Source organism: Mytilus trossulus, unplaced genomic scaffold, assembly GCF_036588685.1.
Source record: "Mytilus trossulus isolate FHL-02 unplaced genomic scaffold, PNRI_Mtr1.1.1.hap1 h1tg000103l__unscaffolded, whole genome shotgun sequence".
Classification (NCBI taxonomy): domain Eukaryota; kingdom Metazoa; phylum Mollusca; class Bivalvia; order Mytilida; family Mytilidae; genus Mytilus; species Mytilus trossulus.
In genome coordinates, this window is record NW_026963296.1 from 1153918 (window position 1) to 1173953 (window position 20036).

The window sequence follows — 20036 nt, forward strand, 5'->3', positions numbered from 1 at the left end:
AAACAGATTTTTTTTTTTATATATTCCCGCTTCCTGCATCAGGAAATGTAATCATGTCTATATCCTGCACCGTTTTTTTTGGTAAATATTTTAAAAAGATATTAACATTTGTTTGTTTAAATCACAGTCTAACCTGTATATAACGATTTTAAACCCATAAGCACCCCATTCACACTGTGTAAATATCTGTGTGAATATTTGTTTTTAGCATGAAAGCGATTTATCCCACGTGGGAGTGCTCCGATTGATAACAGCAGAAATACCTGTACAAAACAAAACATTGGTTTCTTTCTCCCTTACTTATATTCCCTTTCAGAATGTTCGTTTTTAGAATAAAGTACAAAGAACTTCTGAAGGATTTGCCTTCAGCTGCAATTATATTGTATGCTGGCGAAACAAAACTACCTATAGCCACTGCATGTTTATGCATCTGTCCTGATTGATTCAGTGACCTTTCGTTCAGTAGTTCTCGTTTGTTGATGTAGGTCATTGGTATTTTCCCGTTTCAACAGGATATATAAATATTAGATAGTTGGTTTTTCTGTTCTAATTGTGTAGCCTTATAATTTTGGGGTTCCTCGTAGCTTGCTGTTTGGTTTGGATTAAAGCCCTGTGTGAAAGGCCATACTTTGACCTGTGTTGGTTATACATGTAATCAGGTTGGAAACAACCCTCTCTCAGACAAGGGTCATTTTACTGTTGTAGTAAAGGAAATAGAAATACGAATGGTTTGTATAGTGCTACTCTACAAAACCTTTGAAAACTTAGAATTTTTTACTCAAAAGATGAGAAATACATCATATTTTAAACAACTTTTCTTAAAGAGGGTCCACTTATTTTGAATAATATGATGAAAATGTGTTAAAGTAAATGTGTTAACATGGTTTAAGTCCAGAAATATTACAAAATTTTTGGACATGTTTTGACCATTTAATACAAGATATATATACAGTTCTTTCGGAAAATATGAACCCTTTTGTACTAAAAAGTGTTTTTTTACAAAGAAATATATTATAACTTATATTGACCCCTCATAAAGGGATATCTATAACATTAAGGGGTTGTTCTGAACCTGATTATGAATTAGATGGAGAATTGTCTCCATTGTCAGTCACACATACATAAACCATATTTAATTATACAACTATTCCACGAGCATTACTGAAGAGACATGTATTATCGAAATGGGCATCTGGTGCAAGAAAATTGGTACCGTTAATTTTAGTACTATCACAAGTAGATGCCTTTGCTGGTGGACTATTAGTCCCCGAGGGTATCACCAGCCCAGTAGCCAGTACTTCGGTACTGGCATGAAAACACGGATTGTTTGTGTTATTAAAATTTGCTGTAACAAAATATTAGAAATTATTATAAATTAAGGAATGTATCTCCCTCATGCAAAGCTCTGATTCCTTTCACAGATTTGGCTATACTTTTTGGACCTTTTGGATTATAGCTCTTCATCTTTTATATAAGCTTTGGATTTCAAATATTTTGGCCACAAGCATCACTGAAGAGACATGTATTGTCGAAATGCGCATCTGGTGCAAGAAAATTGGTACCGTTAATTTTATTACTAGCACTGGGTCAATGCCTCTGCTGGTGAACTTTTAGTCCCCGAGGGTATCACCAGCCCAGTAGCCAGTACGTCGGTACTGGCATGAAAATACATTTTTTTTTGTGTTATTAAAATTTGCTGTTACAAAATATTAGAAATTATAATAAATTAAGGAATGTATCTCCCTCAAGCAAAGCTCTGATTCCTTTCTCAGATTTGGCTATACTTTTTGGACCTTTTGGATTATAGAAGTTAATTTAATTTTTAAAAATATTTCAATCATTCAACCTGTTTTAATTGAAAGCTAATTAACTATTTTATAAGCTTTGGATTTCAAATATTTTGGCCACGAGCATCACTGAAGAGACATGTATTGTCAAAATGCGAATCTGGTGCAAGAAAATTGGTACCGTTATTCTATTTCTTGGTGAAAAGGGTAAAACTATTTCATAAATTAAATATATGTCAAAATACAAGTGATAAATCAAGTTTAAATATTGTCATAACCTACTATTTTATGTTTACAAAAACAAATAATCACTCTCCTTTACTTTTCAAGCTTCGCCTCAAACATTTCCAAATTAAATATTTTATATTAAAATTTTCACATCGCTCGCTCGCCCATATTGTTGGAGTTCAAAAACCCGTAGAACAAGAAATTGAATTGGTGTGGCCTAATAAATATAACAAAAAATAAGAGAAAGATATTTATTTTGCATCACTAATTTTAGTCAGTGGTTTACGTGATCAGACAGAACAGTGACAAAACAAAAACAAAAACACAACACAAATTTGATTAAAAACTGGAAATCTATATTGTAAGTAAATATTTACCAAAAGCAAATTGTATGCAAACTAAAAGCTGATCATGAAATTTATTTCAGAATAAGAAGCAGTGTGACTCAAATTGTAAAGGTAATGAAATATAATAGATTTGTTAAACATATTCTTTTTTCATTTACGGATATAACAATCAATTTAAAATGACATCTATCTGAATAGAAATATTAATTGAAATTGAAAATATGCAAATAAACGCATAAAAGATACCAGTATTACATTAGGTATTTACACCAGACGCGCCTTTCGTCTACAAAAGACTCATCAGTGACGCTCAAGGCTAAAAAAGTTAAAAAGGTCAAATAAAGTATGAAGTTGAAGCGTATTGATGACCAAAATACCTAAACGTTTTGCCCAAACACAGCCAAGGTCATCTGTTTCTCTGGGGGAAAAGCCCTAGTATATAAATAAAAATAGCATGTCGCCCTCCAAATATGTATCTTAGAGTTTATGCCTATCATCATATTGAAATTTAAAGTGCATATATACATTAAGTAGGGTTAATGAATGAGTATGTAAGCCACAACAAATGATGTAATGATTGTTTCGCATGCAACTTGTCTGAAGTAAATGATTCAGTTCATACTTTTTGAAACTGTATACTCATAATCAACTACGGCAGAAAAAGAGCTCATATTTATTTACGCATAGTACAAGTATTTGAAATATGAATGGAGAAGTAAGGTACATAATATAAAGTATGCAATTCATAGTATTATATGTCTCTACAAATTTGAACATTAAATGCAGTTCCTTGTTTAGGAGCATTACAAAATCACGTTACATTAATTAGGTTTCATTTTTTTTTAAATCGCTTGAAAGTAAATCCGTTAGTTTGACATTTAAAAAAAATATATCTTCAGTTTTTCTAAGCACCATTACTTCGTTTGGTGTTTCTATGAACTGTTTTTGAGGTTATATGGTTATACAAAAGTTAAAAAAACAGAAGAAGAAAAAAAAAGAGTATCAACGTGTTTGTTTAACATCCAGTGATGGTTATTATCTTTTATGCGATGAAATATTATTTTGAATTGTGTTTGTAGATACAAAGATACAGTATTCAAATATATTTGTAAACTTTCCATTTAACGAAGACTTATAGGGGAATTCAATGGTGGTATAAATCCTGTAGAGGGGTGCCAAGTTTTTTTCTATTTCAAAAAACTCTAGGGAATTTGTAGGTGAACTTGTTTTCTTGTCACATTTTAACATGTCAAGCCCTTCGTCCCTTTCAAACCCTGCTACAGGACCTTCCTACTGTATGAATGTTTACTTGTTCTCGTCATTAACATATACATATATATATATGAATTATTTGCCATTAAACGATAATCAAACAATCACCAATATAAATTGGTTGGTAAGTTATTTAACAAATCTTTCGTTTGAGAAGAAGATGAACAAAAAGTAGTAAAAATGTCAAAAGGTCATGAAAAATTTGTTATTGCTTTTATGCACAGGCATACTAAGCCTTGTTTGTTTATGATACATGTATTGCTTTTTAATGTTTGATACTTACAATGGTGCCATGTTTTTAGTGATATATTTATGCAATATGTTTCATCTGTATTCGAGCACAAATATAGCAACCTGAAATCCATAAAAAATACATATACTGCCTATTTCATCGTAACTTTAGCTGTCAGTTTTGATGTAATATATTCCCATATTAATTCTAATAACTAATTTATAAATCCAGGTCTTGAAACAGAAGCACAACTCTTGATACCAGATGATCAACATTTCGTGCAAATAGCAAGAACAATAGGTATTGGAGACTTCTACAACTTCTTCATTGAACTTGGAATGGAAAAAGCCGATTACGACAACTTAAATTTTCGTTATTTCTCAAATCCTATGGATTTTATGTTGATGGGACTGTTTGAATGGCGGGATAAAACAGAAAGTGACCAATTGACTGCAACGTTTGGAAAACTCCAGAAGGCACTGACAGCTATTGAAAGACAACACTATCTGTGTCAGGTTAAATATTTGAACTAATTCTTTCATTTGATTTTGTTTTATATTTTTACCGATATCATCATGATTATTTCTTCTGTCACAGTGACTAACTATAGTGACTTACTTAATCTAAATTATGCGATAAGATTGACAGTATATTAACATTGTACAAAAGAAAGTTCATGAAAACCTCATAACAGATACCAGCCTTACAGTTGTGTTCATCAGACAAACCTTTCTCTACAAAAGACTTTATTAGTGACGCTCCAATAAAAAAATTAAAATGCTAAATCATGTACAAAGTTACTTGTACCTCGTTAATAAATTGAGAAAGACGAATATATTCCAATAATCGCAACACAATTATGTCCTCTTTTCCTTGAATGTGACCTACTGATTAGACTTGTCGCCTGGTTGGCACTACCAATACAATGCAGTATCTGTCTATCCTAGGGTCACCTGAGATTACCCTGTGTTTGGTTCCACATGTGGTGCAGTATCTGTCTATCCTAGTGTCACCTGAGATTACCCCAAGTTTGGTTCCACATGTGGTTCAGTATCTGTCTAACCTAGGGTCACCTGAGATTAACATGGTTTTGGTTCCACATGTGGTGCAGTATCTGTCTATCCTAGTATCACTTGAGATTACCCCATGTTTGGTTCCACATGCGGTGCAGTATCTGTCTATCCTAGGATCACCTGAGATTACCCCGTGTTTGGTTCCACATGTGGTGCAGTATCTGTCTATCCTAGGGTTACCTGAGATTACCCCGTGTTTGGTTCCACATGTGGTGCAGTATCTGTCTATCCTAGGATCACCTGAGCATGCTGAGATTACCCCGTGTTTGATTCCAAATGTGGTGCAGTATCTGTCTATCCTAGGATCACCTGAGATTATCCCGTATTTGGTTCCAAATGTGGTGCAGTATCTGTCTATCCTAGGATCACCTGAGATTACCCCGTGTTTGGTTCCAAATGTGGTGCAGTATCTGTCTATCCTAGGGTCACCTGAGATTACCCCGTGTTTGGTTCCACATGTGGTGCAGTATCTGTCTATCCTAGGGTCACCTGAGATTACCCCGTGTTTGATTCCAAATGTGGTGCAGTATCTGTCTATCCTAGGATCACCTGAGATTATCCCGTATTTGGTTCCAAATGTGGTGCAGTATCTGTCTATCCTAGGATCACCTGAGATTACCCCGTGTTTGGTTCCAAATGTGGTGCAGTATCTGTCTATCCTAGGGTCACCTGAGATTACCCCGTGTTTGGTTCCACATGTGGTGCAGTATCTGTCTATCCTAGGGTCACCTGAGATTACCCAGTGTTTGGTTCCAAATGTGGTGCAGTATCTGTATCCTAGGGTCACCTGAGATTACCCCGTGTTTGGTTCCACATGTGGTGCAGTATCTGTCTATCCTAGGATCACCTGAGATTTCCCCAGGTTTGGTTCCACAAATGGTGCAGTATCTGTCTATCCTAGGGTCACCTGAGATAACCCCGGGTTTGGTTCCACATGTGGTTCAGTATCTGTCTATCCTAGGGTCACCTGAGTTTACCCTGGGTTTGGTTCCACATGTGGTGCAGTATCTGTCTATCCTAGTATCACCTGAGATTGCCCTGGGTTTGGTTCCACATGTGGTGCAGTATCTGTCTATCCTAGTGTCACCTGAGATTACCCCGTGTTTGGTTCCACATGTGTTGCAGTATCTGTCTACCCTAGTGTCACCTGAGATTACCCCGGTTTGGTTCAACATGTGGTGCAGTATCTGTCTATCCTAGGGTCACCTGAGATAAGCCCGGGTTTGGTTCCACATGTGGTGCAGTATCTGTCTATCCTAGGGTCACCTGAGGTTACCCCGGGTTTGGTTCCACATGTGTTTCAGTATCTGTCTATCCTAGGTTCACCTGACATTACCCCTGGTTTAAATGTGGTTTTGTGTTGCTCATTTGTTTAGATTTTTGTGTCGTGTTTTATGCTACTGTTGTTTTTCAAGACCAATTACTCTATGACTTCTTTTCTTTTTCTTTGCCGTAAATCTGTTTTTTGTGTTCATCGCAGAGATGAAATGGACACATCCAAATGCCTTCAAATCAAAAGCAAGCGATTTAATAAAGAAAAGGAATTTTATGACAGTTGTTGTCCATTCGTTTTTTGAGTGATTTCATTTTATTTTGCCATGTGATTAGGGACTTTCGATTTTATTTTTCCCGGAGTTCAGTGATTTTGTGATCTGGGTTTGTTCGCATTGATTGTCATTCCACTAGTTTATATTCGCCTCTGCGGTCTGATTGTTTTGTATATTAGAAAGGCGAAAAGACTCTTTAGGTGAAATCACCAAATATTTTATTTTTGTGGGACGTGTTTGTAATTTGTAATACACACATTTATGATGCTTCGTGCTGAAACACCAATATTCGCCTTGTCTCCTGCAAGTTGTTAGAAAGATATGTATTACTAAGTTTTTCCGTGGACTTCATCCTATTTCCCTCAAATGATAATACGTTGACCAATTGCATGTTTGAAATAGAAGGTGATAATATAAGAAATAACAAATGTTATTGATAAATATATGTCTTTATGTTTTTTAAGAATTGTGTTTTCTTTTTTCCCGACCAAACTGACTAGACTATTTCATATAAGGAATTCGTAAACCACCAAAAAACAAACCTTATCAACAGTTGTTCAATTTTATTTGTTAGATTTAAAATGATTCTTAATTTTTGAATTCAGCAGTAAAAAAGTGACCTTATCATACGTTGTTTTTTACCATATTTTGGGCGTATGTTTCGCTTTAATCTTTGCTGCTATCATAGATTCTACTCATCATTTCATTATTGATGTATTTCAGATACACAGAGAGGATCATACTTTAGTGGGTAGGTCTATTATTATTGCTTAATTGCTGATTCTTGGACATCATTATTAACTCCATATGTTGCCTTATGTCATGTATGTCATTTCTTTGAGAGCAAACAAATATGACATTTAGTCTAAATGACGTATGCGCATTTAAGACTTATTTTGCATATATAAGGATCCATGATTTATTATTTTTTAATATCATGTAAGATTTTGTACTTTCCTATCAATTTAGCTAATTTAATCCTTTACAGAAATAGCTCATAGCCGCCTACAAGATGTTCCGTCAGATGACGTAATTGATGCTTTGACAGAAAAAAACCTGATTGGTGATTGCGTTGTTCACTTAGGAATTGAATTATGTCTAAGCATCGGGAACATTAGGAAGACTTTGTACAATTTTCCTAGGGATTTGAATGGTCAAGTTCATGATCTTCTCACCAAATGGAAAAATTGCAATGAAACCAAGATGGTAAAACCAACAATCTACAGACTTATGGTAGCTTTAAAACATATTAAAGCAGCTAAAGGACTAAGTTTTGTGAAGAAAACATATGGTGTCGAGTAAGACTTTATATATTGTATAATGTGTAAAAGTATATTACAATACATATAGTAGGTTTAATTCTAGTAAACAAAAATGACGTATACTGCCTAGTTTTTTAAAATTAAAAAATGTATGTTCTGCTGCCCTTTTTGAATAATCAAGGTAAACAGATGATGCAATTTTTTTTCTTTTAGTATTGTGGTTGAGAAAATTGATATTATAAATTATTAACAAAAACAACGTATCCTTATGGCTTTATTTGATTTATTTGTCTAATAAACAATGAGGTTTTTTTTCAGCAAGAGGTTTTCTGCAGTCATACTAATCCAAATTTTCTGGAGCCAAAACAGGCTATCATTTCACCTATGTAAATAATTACTTCATTTAACCAAAAATTTAAAATGTTTCTAAAAAGGAATCAACCTCATATTCTTATTACGCTTGAAGTTTTGTTTTTGTCATCAACATAATTATCATTCTAAATATCATTCCTAAACTGCATGAAATAATACTTCCTTTAGTTCTAGTCCTTGTTAGAACACCTGGCAGAATACTAATACAGCTTTTCTCATCACGATTTGTCTGTCGTCCTTCACCGTCGTCGTCTATTTACTTTCACAAAAGTCTTCTCCTCTGAAACCACTGGGCAAAATTTAACCAAACTTTAAAAAAAAAATGGAATTATCATTTGGATATATAGTTTTTACAATATCTCTGATGACCCATCTACCAACTTTGGTGGTCAACATGACTAGAAATAGAAAATAATGCAAGTTGTTTGTATTATTTTTGAAAACTGCCATGAATAAAGATATTTAAAGGGGGGTCCTATTGGAACAAAAATTTGAAATTAAAAATGTATTCAATACATAGCATTGAAACCATAATTTCACAATAAACATAATATAACTTCAACACCATATTCATCAACACTTACATATGTATATCACCTTTAAAATTGAAATAAAAATGCTGATTTAAATAATCTCAAAACTGAATTGTGACTTATATTTTCAATTTTATTCAAAAATGTTTGAATGTTTCAGATATATTTTATGATTACTGGATAATTTTCACCATAAACCTAAGCTTTGTATAGATTTATGGTGTCAGTTGAGTTAAGTTAATGATGCAGTGAACATTTTTTTTGTATTTAAAATATATATAAAATAGCATATAAAGCAACATAATAAATTTAAAAAATGACACCTTTGTTTTGTTAAACTAGGAATTTAATATAATCATGATAATAGAACTTCCATAGCAATCCTTAATAAGAAAATGTGTCTCAAAGTTACTGTAAACAATTTATTTCAATTGATGGTATACCGCCATCTTGGATTGAACAATCACAGTACAAATTCGGTCTAGTTATTTGCCTAAATTTGCAAATTTGGAGACAGATTTGCAATTCAAGTGTTAGACTGTTTTTTTTCTATTTGAAGAAAACTTGCTAATTTATCGTATGATACAAAATATTTTAACAAATATCATTTATTAAGGTCTTAAAATCATTTTATTCAAATGAGCCATTTAAGGGGAGATAACTCTTTTAGTACAAAATTTATACTTGGCTAATAGGGATTTTTTTTATTTTTACTTGTAGCAAGAAAACAAGTTCGGTGACACCATGTTTTCTTTTTATTTTCTTAAAACATATTATGAAACCTTTCTTCTCACAATTTATTTCAAAATTCTATCTCATTGAATTTTTTTATGCACACTAATGTGTTTTTTCATGAACAAAGTAACCAAATTTTGGCAATTTTTAACAACTCATAGTTTGAAATAGCACGGTGACCCATACTTTTTATTTAATTTTTGAAAAGAGCATAGTGAAATCTTCATTTTGGCAAATTATAAAAAAATTCTGTCTCAAAAAATATATACTGGTGATCTACCTTAAATTTAAATAATGTTGGTCAAAAATTAAAGACATGACATACAAGAAACACTCGAATAAGGTTTAATTACCTCAGCACACGTTAGTTTTTTCAGGTAAAAAGAAAGCCTTTATTAGCTCACCTGGCCGCCATGGCTAAAAATAGAACATAGGAGTAAAATGCAGTTTTTGGCTTATAAACTAAAAACCAAAGCATTTAGAGAAAATATGACATCAGTTAAAATTGTTTATCAGGTCAAAATCTATCTGCACTGAAATTTTCAGATGAATCAGACAACCCATTGTTGGGTTGCTGCCCCTTAATTGGTAATTTTACGGAAATTTTACTGTTTTTGGTTATTATCTTGAATAGTATTATAGATGGAGATTAACTGTAAACAGCAATAATGTTCAGCAAAGTAAGATTTACAAATAAGTCAACATCACCAAAATGTTCAGTTGACCTCTTTAGGAGATATTGCCCTTTATATTCAATTTTTAACCATTTTTCGTAAATCTTAGTTAACTTTTACAAAAATCTTCTCCTCTGAAACTACTTGGCCAATTTTTACCAAACATAGCCAGAATCATTATTAGGCTATCTTGTTTAAAAATTGTGTTTTGTGACTGGTCAAACCAACCAAGATGGCCGCTACGGCTAAAAATAGAACATAGGGATAAAATGCGGTGTTTGGCTTATAACTCAAAAACCAAAGCATTTAGAGCAAATCTGACAAGGAGTAAAATTGTTTATCTGGTCAAGATCTATCTGCCCTGGGATGAATGGGACAACTCATTGTTAGGTTGCTCCCCCTAAATGGGTAATTTTAAGGAAATGTTGCTGTTTTGGTTATTATCTTGAATATTATTATAAATAGATATAAACTGTAAACAGCAATAATGTACAGCAATTTAAAACCCAAAAATAAGTCAAAATGACCAAAATGGTCAATTGACCACCTAAAAAGTTATTGTCCTTTATAATATTTTTTTAACAATTTTCATAAAATTTGTAAATTTTTACCAACATTTTCCACTGACACTAAACGGACAAGTTCATTGTAGATAGAGATAATTGTAAGCAGCAAGAATGTTCAGTAAAGTAAGATGTACAAGCACATCACAATCACCTAAAAACAATTTTGTCATGAACTGTCTGCTTCCTTTGTTTAATTCACATATACCAAGGTGAGCGACACAGGCTCTTAAGAGCCTCTAGTTTTTCTTAACTCGTGTATTACTTATCTAGTGAATTCAAAAGGCCTTGCGATTTAAGTTAAACAGGATGTTGCATCTTTGAATGAATGTTATTTAGAATTTAATACTCTCTGGCCAGGTGATATTTTTAATGAGTTTGCCCCAAGCAGGAAGTATTTATTTATAGTTCACCACTAGTCAGAAGAACAATTTCATTAATTTCTTTAATTTTTTATCCCTTTTTGATATTTATTATATACAATATATCCAAAATTATGATAATTCATATATTTCTAATATAAGGTTAAAAAATTTCAGTGATTTTGTTGGCTGTTGTTACCTCATTAAAAAGATTACTATATAACTATTGTATATAACCATGAAACCTATGAAGTTCTAATTAAGAAATATAGCAAAATTAAGTTTTAAAAAAACACCACACAGGCCAAACAAGAAGCACCTTAACAAAGTTTAATTACCCTCAGTATAGGTGTAGTGTTTTAGGTAAAAGAAAACCTCTTTTTAACAAATATCTTAAACTTTAAAATAAATAAAGTTGAATTATTATATAAGATGATTTGATTTAACTATCTCTATTTGATAAATCTATGAGTCGTGTAAGGATGTTAAAATCTGTTTTTGTATATATCTTTATTTTATTGTGGCTGTTGTCATGTTAGTTAAAAAAAATATTTTAATAGTTAGAATGAAAAAAAAAGTAGAATTGAGGTTATTTGGTCAAGTATGGTTCAGACTGGTCGAGTATTGTTCAGACCTTTGGTCGAGTATGGTTTAGACTGAAGAAATAGGTTGAGTACAGGTCAAGAATGGGTTTAGACTGTTTCAGATTTGTCGAGTAACACTTCAGACTATTTTTAATGGCAAAGAAAAGGGTCAAGTACAAATCAGTACAGTTGAGAATGGTTAAGTCTGGGGTCGAGTAATATTGAGTAAAAATCAGTATAGTCAAGTACAGATATAGGCCATTTTAGACTTCTACTAGTTGGTAGTGATTGTTGATTTGATATCTATACAGTTGTTGAGTCAGTCAATCCTAACCCAAATACTTTATAGTTGGTCGTATATAATAAGAAAGAACCATATTGAATGAGGTCAACCTGTATTAAGTCAAGATAATTAAAGGTTATAGCGCGTATAGGAACTTTGATTAGATAACGCGCTTCACATATATGGTTAATAATAATAATAATTACAACAACAACAAAATTTTTCTTTTTGCAGAAATGTGATTATTGAATGTTTAAGCAAATAGTACATAATTATTGAATCAAAACCTTACTTTGATAGGTTTTCATGTACAATGAGAGGAACATCCGTATCGATTTTGAGGTTACAATATATTAGGTCAAGTTCATATTTGGGCAAAGGAAATGTTAGCTTCTCAGTAAATGTTCTTAAAGATACGCTAGAAACTGTCATTTGCATCACCAGAGTTACAGAACAAAGATTATGTTATGAAACTGCATGTCGATACTTTAATTTTAGCATTGTACAAGTCAGGTATCCATTGCCTGTCCATGGCGTTAAAGCACTTAACCCCTGGAATGTGTTTTATTTGATTTTGGTCTCTGATGTATGATTATTTATTGTTATTTGTGTTTGGCTTTTTACTAGCTTACAGTAACTGTGAGTACTCTGAAATCGTATTTTTGTGTAAAGTTGACAAAGTTTGTAATGCATTTCTGTAATTTAATGTTTACTTATTGTGTGTTATATATCGTCTTACTATTGTTAATTAATATATACATGTACCACCTTTGATTCGTATATTGATAAATTTTCATTTCTGTACTCGTACTCTGGACAACAAATGTATTAATATGTAAAATTCAGTACTCCTTGATAACAGCAGTCAACAACATTTTATATTTATATTTACCTGTGTACGTTGTGTTTTTAACGCCTTTTTATATTAATATTGTGTCATAGATCAAACTTATTTGTTCAGTCTAACTTTGTATTCTTGTAGGGGTTGTTTTAAATGTCTTTTTATTTGATTTATTTCAATTGATATTTCACAGTTTGGTCTTGATGTTGTAATTTAAATCTACTGTCTCAGGATAGGGTGAAGGTGGGCGCCTATTGAAACATGTAGACCCTCTGCATTTATATTCAGGAGGTTCATCAAATCTAAAGTCGGTTAAAAATGAAATAAGTTTAACGTAACAATTACACACCATAGAAACCAATATTAGTGTTACGTTCGTAATTAATCGATTCCTAACCCAACCTTGAAATTCGGTAATTATTGTCTAACGTAGCAATAGCTTTGTTGTTATTGATACATTTTCAACGTAATTGTAGTAAGAGCCTTCTCTAAAATTATGCAATGACTCCATAACGTAGAGTTTTAACTAAGTTTTGTGTTCCTACCAATTACCTAAAAAAATATAATTAATGGCTTAGTAGAAACTGTAAAAAAAATAAAAAAAATGATCACGATCACAATCAAAGGTCTGAAAAATGCCAATATAATCAAAGCCATTTGATGACAACTTCAGGAGTTATTGCAATAATTTAAGTCAAAATAAACATTATTGGTGGATATATCAAATTTCGATGAAATTTTGGATTCTTTTAAAACTCGTTGAACTGCATCTGAATTTAAAAAAATTGAAACAAAACTATCAAAATAAATAGATATATTTGTTAAAAAAAGAAAAAGATCTATAAATCTATAGGATGAACATAAGAATAAAAAAAATTTCATTTTTAATTCAGTTTTCTCGAAAAGTCATCAACAGAATTTGTATTGGAAAAGACACGTTATTGCAAACATTCCGTTCTAATAATGAATATTTTGAGGATCTCAACTATAGTTTCGATGTGAAGTGTGGGAAAATTAGACAAATTATTGCTACGTCATAAAAGCATTGTGCTGCAAAAATCATTTTGTATACATCACTCATATTTGTGTTTAAATGATTTAGACCAAGAAAGCAAATCCAATGACCCCTTATATTATCTTATCAATTAACCCAAATGTTAACATCAATATTTTACAAATTAAGCTGTTTTTTCAAACGTTCTTCACATTTATTACCCCATTTCCCAATGGAACTATAAATGCTACATGCATATTATTTTTAATATTTTAGATTAAGTTCAGAGAAATCTGAATGCATACAAAATTTCATCAAATATAATATTTATACACAACCAATTAAGTGATGACAAATTTTTCGTATTTTTGCCAATTACTTCAAAAATGTGTATAGAAATTTTAAGGTAGAAGATGTAAACAGCAAAATTAATAATCACCCAAATCAACGAAAAAAGACAAAACATGGATGACCAAGCAAATTTAATCACGCCTGAAGGGAATATTGCTCAAAGGGATTTTTATTTCATAGTATAGTTCTTATTGTATTTATCATGTACAGTATTACATATTTTATAAATAGTTAAGTAATAAAATTTATCAACATTTGAACATTTTTCTTTTACCTAGATACCATCAATGCACCTTTGTAGCTTAACATTAACAAAATAACAACTGCTTGAGAATACTCTTTCAAATATTCTGCCTGGATATATGTAAGGGAGATAATTCGAGCTCATGAGTATGACCATATACTAGACTACAGACAGGTTACTTATGTTTTTTTAGTCTTGAATGGCAAACATTTGATGCAAATAAGTTACCAACATTAATACATAAGATATGTTCTTATAAGGATAGAGGAGATACTAATGTGTCAATAACACAACTATAAGTCATAAAAAGACAGGACCATGGCGAAAAATACAGTACCATGGCTAAAACGACAGTACCATGGATAAAAACACAGTATTAGAGCTAACAAAAAAATGATAAAAAGACAGTATTAGAGCTAACAAAAAAATGATAAAAAGACAGTACCATTGCTACAAAGACAGTATCATGGCTAAAATAGACAGTACTATGGCGAAAAAAATTGATAAAAAGACGACTCTCCACGAAACAATACATAAAAAACTGAAGATTGATCCCTGAAAATAAAATCGATTTCATGTCTCATACATCATGTACATGTTATATGAAAGTAATTATGTCACTGTGACTATAACATTCAAATTGAAATATGAAACCAAACAATTTGATGACAAATTAGCATTCTGTGAGTATTGCATGGCAATAAATCATGAGTCCCCAAATGGTTAAAATATTCATTGTATTTGAACAAAATTCTAACTTGATCTATGACTTTTCTTGGTGTAAACTATTTTACAAATATCAAGTCAATATCTTCGAGCATGACGAAAATAAGTGTTAAAAACTGATTATTTAAATAAATTTGCTTTGGCCATATTTGACATAACTTTTCTGAATTTTCAAATTCTTATGCTATTCAACTTCATACCAAATTTAGACTTTCAACTAATTCAGGACCACCTATAAGTCTCATGTAAATGCATTGTGTAAAAGAAAGAGGAAAGATAACATAAGGACATTCAAACTCAAACATGCAAGTCGAAAATAAACTGACAACACCATGGCTAAAAAAAATTAAAACAGACAAAAAAAAAATGATCGCCGCAGGAGATATTTACCTTGTCGGCATGATAAACTCGTAGGAAATCTGGTTTGTTTCAATTATAACAAAACAAATGAATTTATGTTGTACATTGTGTACAAGCAAGTATGATACACGATCCTTACAAGATTGTGGTTTAATTAACATTACTGGTACCAATGTTACTACACCAGAGAAATGAATATTTTTTCAGAGAGTAGGGATCAGTATTTATCATAAAAAGTAAAATCACTAAAATAATGAACTTAGAGGAAAATCAATTCGGAAAATCCATTATCACATGGCAAAATCAAATAAGAAAACGCATCAAAAACGAATGGACAAGAACTGTCATATTCCTGACTTGGTACAGACATTTTCAAATATAGAACATGGTGGATTAAACCTGGTTCTATAGCGCTAACCCTCTCACGTTAATGACAGTCTCATCAAATTTCGTTATATTAACATTAATGCGTTATATAAACAAACACAATAAATAAAATAGTCAAAATATGGGTACATCAGTCATAAGCATGTTGAATCTGATTGAAGTATGATGGAATTTTGGCAACAAAGGGAAATAACTCTTATTATTTTTCAAATAATGTCAACAGAAACTAACTTTTACAAAAGAGAGGAATTGAGATAATCACTGGATAATCCAGTTTGTATCCCAAATAATGACATCAGAAAAACTTTAACTGGTCAACATCACGAACTGGTAGACAAATGTGATATCTCAGTGTCTAAACCTGATTTATGACAAGAGCAACTTTTAATTGGTCAGCATCACGAGCTGGTTGACAAATGAGGTGAATCAGTGTCTTGACTCCCTAGCAACATGTTTACACTGTCTTAGACCTTAAGATTTCGGTATAGGAGGGGGAGGGTGCAGCCAAATGAGGTGTAACAGTATCTCAACTCACTAGCGACATGTTTACACTGTCTCATATCTTAAGATACCGGTATAGGAGGGGGTAGATGTATGAGGTTTATCAGTATCTCAACTCAGTAGCGACATGTTTATACTGTCTTAGATCTTAAGATTCCTGCATAAGAGGAGAGGGGATAGACAGATGAGGTGTATCAGTATCTCAACTCACTAGCGACATGTTTACACTGTCTTAGATATTTAGATTCAAGTATAGGAGGGGAAGGGTAGACGAATGAGGTATGTCAACTCACTAGCTCCATGTTTACACTGTCTTAAATCTGAAGATTCAGATTCATGTAGAAGTGGGAGGGGACAGACAAATAATGTGTATCAGTATCTCAACTCACTAGATCCATGTTTACACTGTCTTAAATCTGAAGATTCATGTAGAAGTGGGGAGGGGACAGACAAATGATGTGTATCAGTATCTCAACTCACCAGCGACATGTTTACACTGTCTTAAATTTTAAGATTCCGGTAGAAGTGGGGAGGGGGTAGACGAATGAGGTGTACCAGTGTCTCAACTCACTAGAGACATGTTTACACTGCCTCGGATCTTAATAGTCCACTATAGGAGGGGGAGGGGTAGACAAATGAGGTATATTAGTGTCTCAACTCACTAGAGACATGTTTACACTGTCTTAGATCTTTAGAGTCCACTATAGGAGGGGGAGGGGTAGATAAATGATGTGTATCAGTCTCTCAACTCACTAGCGACATGTTTACAATATCTCAGATATTAAGATTAAAGTATCGGAGGTGAAGGTGAACAAATGAGGTGTTCCAGCATCTCAACTCACTAGCGTCATATTTACAGTGTCTTAGATCTTGAGATTCCAGTATAGAAGGGGAGAGTGGAGACAAATGAGGTGTATCAGTGTCTCAAATCACTAGCGTCATGTTTACACTGTCTTAGATCTTGCGATAACAGTATAGGAGGGGAGGGTAGACAAATGAGGTGTATCAGTAGCTCAACTCACTAGCGACATGTTTACACTGTCTCAGATCTTAATATTCCAGTAAAGGAGGGGAGGAGACACAAATGAGGTGTATCAATACCTCAACTCATTAGCGACATGTTTACACTGTCTTAGATCTTAAGATACCGGTATAGGAGAGGGTAAACACATGAGATGTATCAGCCTACTAACTAGCGACATGTTTACACTGTCTTAGATCTAAAATATTCCAGTATAGGAGAGGGAGGGTGGAGACAGATGAGGTGTATCAGTATCTTAACTCACTAGTGACATGTTTACACTGTCTCAGATCTTAAAATTCCAGTATAAGTGGGGGAGGGTGGAGACAGATGAGGTGTTTCAGTATCTCAACTCACTAGCGACATGTTTACACTGTCTCAGATCTTAAGATTCCGATATAGGAGGGTGGGGATGGAGACATATGAGGTGTATCAGTATCTCAACTCATTAGCGACATGTTTACACCGTCTAAGATTTGTAATTTTACTGATTGTGACATTTTGACTTTGTGGAACTTTGCATAGAGGGGATGCATACATAGCAAATGGCGATTATACTAAAAAAAATTTGGTGTTCAACCGATTCTCTCAATTTTTGTTCGATATGTGGATTTGCCTTTTTTAAAATTCGTAAGGGTTCCGCGGAACCCAGTCTCTCCCCTACTTTTGCTGTAACTCCCAGGCTCAACAAAAATGATGAAAACAACCAATAAAAATATTCCTCTTGATACTTGTAAGAAGCTTCTGTCCAAGTTTGGTAAAAATTTCTGGATAGTTTATGAATCGAAAATGTTTTAAAACTGCAGACTGTATGTAATGTTAACTGGAAGAAAAACTAAGTCCATTTATAAGTAAAATACAGATACACAGGTACCAAATATTAACAAAATGTCCTTCTAGATACTAGCTTGTGATCATAAACAAGCTTCTGTCCAAGTTTGGTACAAATTAAAAATAGTATAAAAAAAGTCATTAAATTTTTTAAAAATTTCACCACAGAGTGAATGTGTTGTTTCCTGGCAAAAAAACCTAAGTTCATTTAAAAGTATAATACGGAAAAAATGAATTTATTTTTTTACAAAATTTACTTCTGGATACTATCTTATTATCATAAACAAGCTTCTGTCCAAGTCATGTACAAACCCAGGATAGTTAAAGAAAGTTATTAAAATTTTAAAAACTTTAACCACAGAGTGAATGTAATGTTTCCCCGCAGAAAAACTAAGTCCATTTATAATTAAAAACAGAAAAAATGGAATTTTATTTTTGCAAACTTTACTTCTGGATACCATCTTATGATCATAAACAAGCTTCTGTCCAAGTTTGGTAGAAATCCAGTATAGTTTAAGAAAAACCTAAGTTCATTTAAAAGTATAATACGGAAAAAATGAATTTATTTTTTTACAAAATTTACTTCTGGATACTATCTTATTATCATAAACAAGCTTCTGTCCAAGTCATGTACAAACCCAGGATAGTTAAAGAAAGTTATTAAAATTTTAAAAACTTTAACCACAGAGTGAATGTAATGTTTCCCCGCAGAAAAACTAAGTCCATTTATAATTAAGAACAGAAAAAATGGAATTTTATTTTTGCAAACTTTACTTCTGGATACCATCTTATGATCATAAACAAGCTTCTGTCCAAGTTTGGTAGAAATCCAGTATAGTTTAAGAAAGTTATTAAATTTTCAAAAACTTTAACCACAGAGTGAGTATTTGTGGACGCAGCCGACGACACCGATGACGACGGAATGTAGGATCGCTTAGTCTCGCTTTTCGACTAAAGTCGAAGGCTCGACAAAAATGACGGTACAATATTAGAACATCAGTTATTTTTCTGAAAATGTCCTGAACCAAGTCAGGAAAATGGCAAATATTATCTTATATAGATATAGGAAGATGTGGTGTGAGTGCCAATGAGACAACTCTCCATCCAAATAACAATTTAAAAATTAAACCATTATAGGTTAAAGTACGGCCTTCAACACGGAGCCTTGGCTCACACCGAACAACAAGCTATAAAGGGCCCCAAAATTACTAGTGTAAAACCATTCAAACGGGAAAACCAACGGTCTAATCTATATAAACAAAACGAGAAACGAGAAACGAGAAACACGTATATATTACATAAACAAACGACAACTACTGTACATCAGATTCCTGACTTAGGACAGGTGCAAACATTTGCAGCGGGATTAAACGTTTTAATGGGCCCAAACCTTCTCCCTTTTTCTGAAACAATAGCATAACATCACAACATATAAATACATACGATAAAATATCAATTAGCAGACTTAACTCAATCAAAAAACGTATGATTACACAAAGAACGAATAAATTTGATCCGCGATATCTGAATACAAATGCACAGTTAATTAAATATTAGAGACAAACAGTCATGACCAAAAGGCTATCAAATAAATTCAAACACACTGAGAAATATTTAACCAATCAATGTTCACTTTAGAAAAAAACCGGTTTTTTATAATCTTGAAGTTTATACAAATGTTGTAAGAATAAGTGAAAAATTGAAGATATTACAAATAATCAAAGCTGGTATACAGCCATGATCCATATAAATAAAAAATGACAAAAAAGCATTATAAACAGTATCAACAGGTCGAATTAACAAGAAAATACGATTTGAGAGTACTCGCAGTTACTGACAGCTAGTTAAAAGCCAAAACCAATTAATAGTAAAAAATCATGCATCAGAGATTAAAATCGACTAAAACACATCACAGGGATTTAGTAT

The 20036-nt window shown here is 32.6% G+C and overlaps 1 long non-coding RNA gene across 1 annotated transcript; it reads left to right on the plus strand.

The window, feature by feature from the left end:
* Nucleotides 1-2373: 2373 nt before the first annotated feature.
* Nucleotides 2374-14247, plus strand: LOC134699950 (uncharacterized). The gene is made up of 4 exons (XR_010103704.1): nt 2374-2473; nt 4098-4381; nt 7210-7237; nt 7475-14247. It is a non-coding gene; the product is annotated as an uncharacterized LOC134699950 (long non-coding RNA).
* The last annotated feature ends 5789 nt before the right edge of the window (nt 14248-20036 follow it).